Source organism: Humulus lupulus, chromosome X (genome assembly GCF_963169125.1).
Source record: "Humulus lupulus chromosome X, drHumLupu1.1, whole genome shotgun sequence".
NCBI classification, from domain to species: Eukaryota; Viridiplantae; Streptophyta; class Magnoliopsida; order Rosales; family Cannabaceae; genus Humulus; species Humulus lupulus.
Window position 1 is genome coordinate 197,769,332 of NC_084802.1, and position 10,734 is coordinate 197,780,065.

Sequence of the window (10,734 nt, forward strand, 5' to 3'; positions counted from 1 at the left end):
AATATATATATAGATCAAGCAAATAATGAGACATATAGACTTAGTGTGTGTAGTTTTGACAACTCTTTATTTTGAAAGATTGGTTAAATCCCCACAAATGATGGTGTTGGGAAAGAGGTCATCACGCGATTAGCAGCGAATATGGAAACGAACAAAGTTTTCTACACTGATTCGAATGGAAGGGATTTTCTGAAACCAGTAAGTATTTCTTATTAAACATAAGTTACTAGTTTTGCTATCTTGATATATATGATCACTGACAATGGTTTCTCAGGTTTGAGATTATAGAGAAGATTGGTCTCTTTCAGTTACTCAGCCTGTAGCAGGAAACTATTACCCAGTAAATTTTCTTAACCACTGCTCCATATGATACTAGTAAGTATTACCATTTTCTTGAAACAACATGAACAACTACTAACTTAAATGAACTCTTATATTTCTACTAATAGTAGTAATAATCTTTTATAACCTTTGGCTTTCCACTTTCTTCAGCTTAATCTTGGAATTTTCATGGCGGATAAGAAATCTGAATTATCGGTATTAGTTGATCGTGCCACTGGGGGAGCCAGCATTGCAGATGGACAACTAGAGCTGATGCTACACAGGTAAAAATTTCCACATATTCATATTCTCAGCAATATACTAGTCAGCTCAAATATCATCTATGGAGTTGCCCTTTTAATTTTTTTAAAAGATAAAAACTTTTTTCGCTTTTCAAATGAAAGGCGCATGATCTAAGATGATTCTAGAGGAGTTAGTAAAGCCCTTGATGAGACAGTCTGTGTTAAAGATACATGCAAAGGACTAGCGGTAAGTTATTTCATAACAAATCACAACATATGGTGTTAAAAGTGCCTAGTTTAATCTTCTCATCAAAATTACTTCTTTCATACATAATTGCTTTCCCTTACATTCCTGGGTGCGAGGAAATTATTATGTGAGCATCAACAAACCTAGTGCTAAGGCACATTGTCGCCGAAAGACCGGCCAAGAAGTTTACTCACCACTTCTCTTAGCTTTCACACATGAGGTGTTCACATTATACATATATGGATTAATTATCTGTTGCTTAATAACACTATTTTAATATCTCTTAGTTTTCCTTATATTTTTTTTTTTTCCTAAAAGACTTTCTTATATTCCTTATCAAGATTTTTTAATTGCTGTTACATATTTTGTTCACAGATCAACATTTAAAGGATATGAAAAGGTTAGAATAAACTGGTAAAATTAGTATAATTGTAGTTACATATTTTGCAAGCTCTACATATTTCTCTTCTTTTCTTTTCTCTGCACTTCCAACTATGTTGTTTTTCAATATTAGAATGCAAGGCTTTCTTTTGAGTGTGGTGTTTAATCAATTACTTGGTTATTGATTCAGCAGTAACATTATTTTCTTTATGTGCTTGAATGTTGTAGAAACCTCTTACTTGATTATGGATTTTGTGTTTATTTTTATATTTTTCTTTCCTTTTTTGTGATGCAAACCAAGTGTGTGTGAAAATGCCTCAATGGACTAAGATTGTGAAATTTAGTGAATGATTCTTCTATAGGCTAATGTGGATTGTTGCTTATTGTTCTCTAGGCCTTTTTTTATTTATTTCAGTTTTAAATTTGGAAGTATATTATGGAATGACCTAAATAGTTGATTCTTTGTTGAGGAATTTTTGAGATAATATTTTTAAACATTTTAGTCATAAAGATGATATGAATCTTAATTTTATTTTGTTGCTTCTTAATGTTAAATTGAGGCACCTAGCCATTATGAAGGAAAGTATGTAGAATAATTTATTTGAGTATCCCCATATATATGTCAAATATTTTAACTATGCCACTGAAGCTTAAAGAGATTGTTTGGGCTTTATATTATTTTATGCAGATAAGTATAGTATTTTTAGGGGAATAAGTGATGTGTTTAAGACATATATTTTTAATAATGTACAATATTTGATTTTGGTGGGTATATGTTTTGATTTATTTGTGTATTGATTGATTTGTGAATTAAATCTAATGAAAGAGGAGGCTAGATGAGACAGAGGCTCTTTGATGGTCAATTATGATATTATGTCATCATTGTATGTTGTTCCCCATGTTTTGGCTCCAAACGGAGTGAACCCCTAGAGACCTTGAAGGAAACGGTATGGAGCTCTTTTGTTGTAGCTTCTGTTTTATTTTGCACATTTGTATGTGGGTTTTGCAGTTAATTGATTTGGTTTTACCTTGAAATTTCTATGTTCTGTTTTCATTAAGGATAGTTAGTAATATTTCTTATTGTATCATTAATACTTGGTTTGTTGTGACCAAAAACTTTTCTACTAGGGATCAAAAACTTTGCTTAGGTTTGTTTCTTTGTTTTGCACTTGTGTTTGCCTCTAGAATATTAGTTTAACAAGGTCTATTTAATCCCTTTTAGATTTATGTTTACATTTGTATTTAAATTTTTATTGTTATTTTTGCCTTTTTGGTTTCTCACCTAAATTAGGTTTTGAACATATAGATAATTTTTCATCAGGTCTTACCTTCTTTGGTGTATATAAACTTCTCATTATTCTAATTGTGACACTTTTACACGTGTTGTAGGTGGTATGCAAAAAGGTTTTTGCATCCTGATATCATAGCAAGTTATGAATATATTTTTATATGGGATGAAGATCTGGGAGTAGAGCACTTTAATGGAAAAATATATTTTTATATGGGATGAAGATCTGGGAGTAGAGCACTTTAATGGAAACAAGTAAGTTTCTATTTGACCATTCATTTTTCTCCATTGAATCCCTTTATTAAATGATTCTTCCAATGGACCATCATAATTTACTAGGTACATTGAGCTGGTTAAGAAACATGGTTTGGAGATCTCTCAACTTGGTCTTGAGCCCAACAATGGACTGACATGGGAGATGACAAAGAGGAGAGGAGACCAAGAAGTTCACAAGTGAGTCTCACCCTTCCCCCCCACCCCCCCATCTCAATTGTCATGAAGCCACACTCACAAGTTTACATATCATCTGATACTTCTCTTCAGTGCCTTGTATTTAAAAATGATTCTAGATTTTACTACATGTCAGGGATGCAATTGAGAGACCAGGCTGGTGTAACGATCCTCGTCTGCCTCCTTGTGCAGCGTACTCCTTCCTCTTTTCTTCTCCTTCATTTTTCGTATTTTAGGCTTGCACCATGCATACATGATTTTCAATACTATTCATTTGTTGTGATTTCTCACAGCACCAACAATGAAATTGTGAGGAATATTAGTTTAGTTAAATCATGAGATTTTCTAAACTAAAAATGGGATTAAGGTTGTTTATCAGCTTTTTACACAGTCAATAAAATTATAATTGTATTGGATGAGATATTGGTCTGTGCATTGTTTTCAATATTTGATTTTTACTTATAAAATGAATTAAAGTTGTGTTTGGATTGTTTGAGCTTTTATGAATTGAGTCACAAGAGCCACTTGCATGAGATAGAGCCCACCTGGAAGTGATTCTCATATGAATATTTTTCTGTTTTATGGAAAGATATTTTGAACGGTGTAAAGTTTAACAGTACCTTCTGAATATGTTTCAGGTTTGTGGAAATTATAGCTCCTATCTTTTCTCGAAAAGCTTGGCGGTGTGTATGGCACATGATTCAGGTATGGTGTGTATGTATGGTTATTTAGTTAGGCTAAAAAACTTAAAAATTCATGCAACTAGAAACACTACTACAAAAAATACTTTTTAGGACTAGCATTGTGAGTCCTAAAAAAGTATTTAGAACTCGCACCGCGAGTCCTCTATTTGAGAGCCTTAAAAACTGAGGTTTTTTAGGACTCGCATTGCGAGTCCTAAAAAGTTTTCACTACTACAAAAAAAAAAAGAATTTTTAGGACTCACAATGTGTGTCCTAAAAAATTAGTTGAGTACCTCTTAATTAATTATAATTTTATTTTATAAATCAATATTTAGGTAAAATGCACAATTTATTTTTTAAATCCCACTATTTAATAAATATATACATATATATTTAAAATATATATTATAAAAAATATTAGAAACATTACTATGATTAAATGAATAAATACAGTACATATAAACAAAATCAAAGCATGAAGATATAATCTAATACAAAATCAGAAATACAAAATAAAAAATACAAAAGTAATGAAGATTCAATCTAATACAAACACAACACAAAACAGAAATAGATCAACAACAAGAAAATGAGAGATTGTATATATTTTTTAAAATGAAGACCTAAGACTGCCCTTGTTATCCACCACTGCCGCGAGCTACAATCGCTGCCAGCCACCTCCGCGAGCCACCGTTGCAGCGAGCCACCTCCGTGAGCCACTGTTGCAGTGAGCCCTTAACCCCTCGTGAGCCACAGTTGCAGCAAGCCCCCACCAACTATGAGCCTTCGTCCACCACCGCAAGCCTTCGTCTGCCACCAACCGTGAGCCTTCGTCCACCACCGCAAGCCTTCGTCCGCCACCACCGTGAGCCTTCATCCACCACCGCAAGCCTTCGTTTGCCACCACCGTTGCCACCGACGTGAGTAATGAAGGATGGGAGGCTAGTGAGAGAGAATGAGGAAGAAAGAAGATGGGAGGAGGAAGAGGATGAGAGGGTGATGCTGGCGGCTAGGGCTTCATTTAGAAAGAAAAAGATAAGGAGGGAGAGAGAGATAGCACGTGGAAAGAGGGAAGATGAGGGGTTTTAATAATAATAATAATAATAATAATAATAATAATAATAATAATAATAATAATAATAATAATAATAATAATAATGGTAAATGGGCTGTCTTTTTTTTTTAGTATTAAGGACTCCCAAAGTAAGTCCTTAAAATTATTAAGTAAAACACTTATTTTTTAGCCCAGATTTTTTTAGGACTCGCATATTCTTTGATGACACTCATTGTGAGTCCTAAAAGAGTATTACGGAATCCCAAAGCAAGTCTTTAAAATTATTAAGTAAAACACTTATTTTTATAGCGCATATTTTTTTAGGACTCGCATATTCTTTTAGGACACTCATTGCGAGTCCTAAATTGTGTTTTTTCAGGACTCTCAATGAGTGTCCTAAAAACTCTATAAATATTTTTAAGGACTTGCATTTATGTGTGTGTCCTAAAAAAGTGTCCCGTAAAGGGTATTTTGTAGTAGTGAAATCTTAGAAGTTCTCGTGCAATCTAAGTTGGAAAGAGGAAGGAAAATAAAAAGGTAGTGCTTTTCTCTTATAATAATGAACATATTTTCTTGATTTGGTTTTCTGTGTTTAATGGTAAAACATTAGACCTAACCAATCCATCTGTTTAGTTTGATTGGGTTTCTCAAGTTTCAAATTGTAAGATGAAACTATAACCAAACCAAGAAAAAAACACGTATCAGTTCAAGAAAGAGGAAAAGAGGGAGCATTAAACAGTAGCCTTGGAGGAAGGTAAACATACATATAAATATGTATTTGTATTATAGACTTTATAAGGAACAAACAATATTATTAAGTACATGGCTGGAATGGAATTGCATCAGTTGCTATGTTAACTTGAGTTTCTTATGATACTTTGTGTACATGCGTCTAATTCCCTTTTACTTTTTCTGTCTCTTGTAACTTTTATAGGTTTTGGTGGGGAGGCTTTTGGAAGGTATTGAATTTATTTATTTAGTTTTTTTCCCCTTATCTTTTCTCATTAGTTCTCAAGCAAACTTCCATTAAGCTTTTTAAAATTGTTCATGGATTAGCAAATAATTCATTGGTAAGGTGCATACTGCATACCAGACTTTAAAAGTGTATACTATAGACATTCGTTTTGCATTAAAAAAGAGCATTACAGAAATTTTTATGATCTACTGTTGGCTATGGCTTTTTTGCTGTTGTGGATATACTCGGGTCTCCATTGCCCCTATTTTTTTATGCAGTACCATTCTAACTTTGGCCCTTTTAACTTTCAAGTGTCTCATTTTACCATTCTAATCATATTTTGGCCCCTTATTTTACTAATAAATCTTTCATTTTAGATTGCCATAAATATCTTTCTTTAGTGGAAATTGTACTATCTAATTCTCAACTTTCGACATAAAATCAGAGCTAATTAATTCTTAGCATTTATGTTCATTGTAATCTTTTTGATTCTTATGCTAGTTAAATATAAACATGAAAGCATACTTACTGTTAACTGCGGCTAGTGGAATAATGCAGATAAAGCCTTTCATAGGACCAACAAAGCAGATCATGAAAATTGGTGTGAAAAGTTATGACTGGCATGAGCTTTTCCCAAAAGGTTTTCTCTATTCCTTTGTATATAGTTTGTCCAAAAAAATTAATCAAAAACCTGGTATAGCTACTAAATCTAACCCAAAAAAAAAATTGCTTCTCTTGCAGAACGCTGGTGCAATAATTGCAGTATGGGCTCCTATAGTAGTTGTGAGTGTTGTTTGTCATACTCACTTCTTGATAATATCTGCACTAGTTATGGAAGCCCATCTTAGTTTAAATTTATTAATGGCGAACACTGTAAAATATCTTGAACAAAGAATTAGGGAAGAAGTTAGAAGCTAGTTTATAGATCAACCTGGTCTAGCATAAATGCTTGACACATTATTTTATTTCTACTTTACAGGTATATTTCATGGACACACAGATATGGTATTCTATATTCTGTACAATATTTGGTGGACTTTATGGTATTTTGCATCACCTTGGTGAGGTAAGCCATTTCTTCTATATATTTCTCACTATTAGAGTACATTGGCAATGTTCTTACTCTGGTGTGCTATAAATCCTGATGTTAGGAATGTTGAGAAGCAGATTCCACACCTTTCCATCAACATTTGATGCTTGTCTGATTCCACCTTCATCAAAAAATGACAAAAAGGGACGAAAATGTTTCTTTCAAAACATATTTCATGTGGTATACAATTTTTATGTTTTTTTTATTAATCTATATTTTTTTATTAATCTATATTTTTTAATGATCTCCAGGTTCGTACAGCGGTCCAATGGCTGGAGATTTTAGTGGTCGGTTGCCTCCGAGCTCTGCTGGATACCCAGACCATACATAGTATGGGTTAACATCATCTTCTCTACCAACTCAGCATAGCCAACCTCCTCCTGTGCCTAGAGGCCCTCCTAGTGGAATGTATCAGAGCTTACCGCATTATTATTGAGGTAAGTTTTGATTTTTTTCGTTGATATGTTACTTTAGAAGAGTGACCTTCCTTGTGCTACCCACACCCCAAATTTTGATTTTGTTTATGATTTCTTTTAAAATGTATGTCATCTATGTTCGTGCTAGGAGGTATGTCTCTGTGGTTTGCTTTAGAGGACTTGTAAAATGTTTTTTGATTTCTTATGGAGGACATGTCAGTTTTTTTTTAAAGTGCTTTCTTTCTGTATAAATTGGCTGCGTTTTATTTTCCTGTTACTAGCACAATCTCTCTGTTTTGTATGCTTGATTCTTGATTACTAGTTTGAGTTTAAATGGGTATTTGCTTCAGGTGTATGAGAAGCTTCTTGGGAGCCAATGCTTTAAATGCTTGTGGTGGTTTCGTGAAATGCAGAGAATGAAATTCTTGAATATATTATATGGACTACTGAAAATTTGTTGCTGGTTCACTTCATCTGTCTCTGTGTTGCCTTCTAATTTCTTTTAAGGATCTTGATATTATATTATTTTCTTGTAGAACTTATTTTAAAGCATACTAGAGCTTTTCTGGTAAACATATTAATGGTGTCATATGCATACTCAGTATACATAATGACTACCGTAATGCATGTTGGTGAATTGGATTGCTTACTTATTTATAATGGTTATATTTGATAAAGGTTGAAGCGTGTCTATGAGTTTGATTTGCTATTTTGTATTGCAAGTAGCTCTGGCCAATTTTCTTTTCTTTTCAGGGTCATGTATAGAATTAAACTTAATACCAAGTAATAAACCATAGATAAGTTTTTTTGAACATTTTAATTGAATTTGACATTGGAATTTGACAAAGTATCAAGATTTTAGTTAATCTTGTTCAAATTAATCATCATCAACTATGGATAATGGTGTCTTTCATACTTGCATTTAAAGTTAACTGTACATGGAAAGCCTCTTGGACCAGACTTTATGCGAGTATGGGTTGATGCTGATAGTGTTTGGTTTCTTTGTTTGCTTTGGTGTAGTTGTGAATTCATTATTTTGTATGTGGTTTCCTCTCTTGGAAATAATTTCCATAGCATTTTTCTTGAAGTAATTTGTGATACTAGATAATAACAATAAAATATTTCTTTGTTTATTTTGCAGATGTGACAAGCGAAATAGAAAAGGATACTTAATTTTGAAGGCTTTGTGTTGGGCAGCTGTAGAATATTTTGTGCTGAAAGTAGTAACTTTTCAATATGTTGAATATTTAAGACTACTTGAATACTTAAAGAACATTTTGTTGTTGATGACAGTGTTGAATGTTTTAAACTAATTTATGGATTGTTAATACAATGTTGAATATTTTTACTTTTTGTTATTTGAAAATCAAGTTCATTTGATGATGCTATTATATATTAGAAAGTTAATTTTAATTATATAAATAAAAAATAAAAATATAATAGAATAAATTAGTGTTATATAAATGAATATATAATGAGAATTTAAACTTATCTAAATATTAAAATAATACGAAAAATGTGTTATAATATCTATTACAATAACACTTTTTATAAGTAAAGAATTTTGTTATGCAAACTTCATTATATAACACAAAAAATGTGTTATACTAAAGTGTAGTATAATACAAATTTATAAGTATTGAAATGTGTTATATAATCGACTATAAATAATATAATTAAACACTTATCTATTTATTAAAATAACACAGAAAGTGTGTTATCGTTGACAGTATAATAACACATTTGTATAACAATGATAAAGTGTTATGTAAAGTATCCTAACCTACGATAACATAGTCGGTCTTAACACATCAAAAAGTGTTATGGTATGTTTTGATAACACATTTTTGGTGTTATTAAAAGAATTTTTTCTTAGTCATGAAAGGGAATAAAGAATGGCTTATATTCTTTGGTTGGTGAAGTTGTGGCTCAACTGCAACTATTTTAGAAGGAACTCTGTCAAGGACTGAATTGTTGTATATGAGATTGCGGCATGTTAGTGAGAGAGGTTTAATTGAATTGGGGAAATAAGATTTGTTATGTGGAGATAAAGTGGAAAAACTAAAGTTTTGTGAACACTGCATATATTGCAAAACTTGTAGAGTGAAATTTAGTATAGGCCAGCAAAGAACTAAAGACACTCTTGATTATGTTCATGCTGACGTATGGGGACCTTCTCGGACACCAGGAGCTGGATACTTCTTGTCAATAGTGGATGACTACTCAAGGAAATTATGGATCTATGTCCTGAAAACTAAAGTGAAGTATATGAGTGTTTCAAGAATTGGATAACTCTAATTGAGAACCAAACAAGGAGAAAAGTCTAGAGGTTTAGAATAGATAAAAGTCTTGGGTTTTGCTCTGATTTCTTTGATGAATATTGTACGAAAGCTGGTATTGTAAGACATAAAACTATGGCTACAACCCCTCAATAGAATGGCTTGACTGAAAGATTCAACAGGACTATACTTGAAAGGGTTAGATGTATCCTATTGAGCATAGGTCTTCCTAAGGTTTTCTGGGCAGATGTCGTGGTAACAACATGCTAGTTGATTAGCAAGTGCCCTTCAACAACTTTGAAGATGAAAAAACCTGAGGAAATTTGGTGCAGTCATCCTTCGAACTAAGATAGATTAAGAGTTTTTGGGTGCATTGCCTATGCTCATATTAGGCCAGACAAGCTAGAACCTAGAGTTATTAAGTGCATGTTTCTAGGATATCTAGAAGGAGTTAAGGGATATAAACTATGGTACTTGGAATCAGGCCATAGAAAATGCATTGAGAGTCATGATGTGGTGTTTACTGAGCTAGAAATGGCTTATAAAACTAAGGCAGATGCAGATGTTAACAAACAGCAAATAAGTTCAGGATAAGATAAGTTCGAGGTGGAGCTTAGTAATCAAACTGAGAAAGGTCAGAATGGAAGTTGGCTTAGTGAAGATGATAATCAAGAAGAAATACAGCCTGAAATAGAAGAGGAAGAAGAAGGAGACTATATGTTGGCTCGGGACAGGTCCAAAAGGCAGATCAAACCACTTGCGAGATATGGTTATGTTAATCTAACAGCGTTCTCCCTTGTGGCAGCTAGTGAAGTATTAGATGATGAACCTAAAAGTTACAAAGCTGCTCTGGCTAGTAAAGAAAAGCATAAATGACTTAAATCCATGAATGAAGAGATGAAGTCTCTCCACGACAATCATACATGGGAATTGATTAAGAGACCTTCAAGATCAGAACTAGTAAGCGATAAGTGGATGTTCAAAAGGAAAAAGGGAATTTCTGGAGTTGTACAAGGAAGATTATCAAGGAAAGACTAGTCGCTAGAGGATTCACACAAAGTGAAGACATTGATTTTAATGATGTGTTCTCATCCATGGTGAAGCATAGGTCTATTCGAATTCTATTGGCCATGGTTACAAAGTTTGATTTGGAACTAGAACAAATGGATGTTAAAACAACTTTTTTGTATGCAGAGATTGAGGAAACCATCTTTATGAGACAACCTGAGGAATTTGAAGTCTCAGTGTATTTTAGGTCTCAGTGTATTTGCATAATTCTACGATGGGCCGTCTATTTTTCTTTTAAAAAAAATATTTTGCACTCTGTG

General features: G+C 32.9%; 1 long non-coding RNA gene across 2 annotated transcripts; it reads left to right on the forward strand.

Moving 5' to 3' along the window:
* Positions 1 to 2,679: 2,679 nt before the first annotated feature.
* LOC133804292 (uncharacterized) lies at positions 2,680 to 8,507 on the forward strand. Of its 2 annotated transcripts, XR_009878405.1 has the most exons (5): positions 2,680 to 2,734; positions 2,819 to 2,932; positions 6,601 to 6,687; positions 6,973 to 7,148; positions 8,269 to 8,507. It is a non-coding gene; the product is annotated as an uncharacterized LOC133804292 (long non-coding RNA). The 2 variants fall into 2 exon arrangements; XR_009878404.1 differs by having other exon boundaries at positions 2,686 to 2,932.
* The last annotated feature ends 2,227 nt before the right edge of the window (positions 8,508 to 10,734 follow it).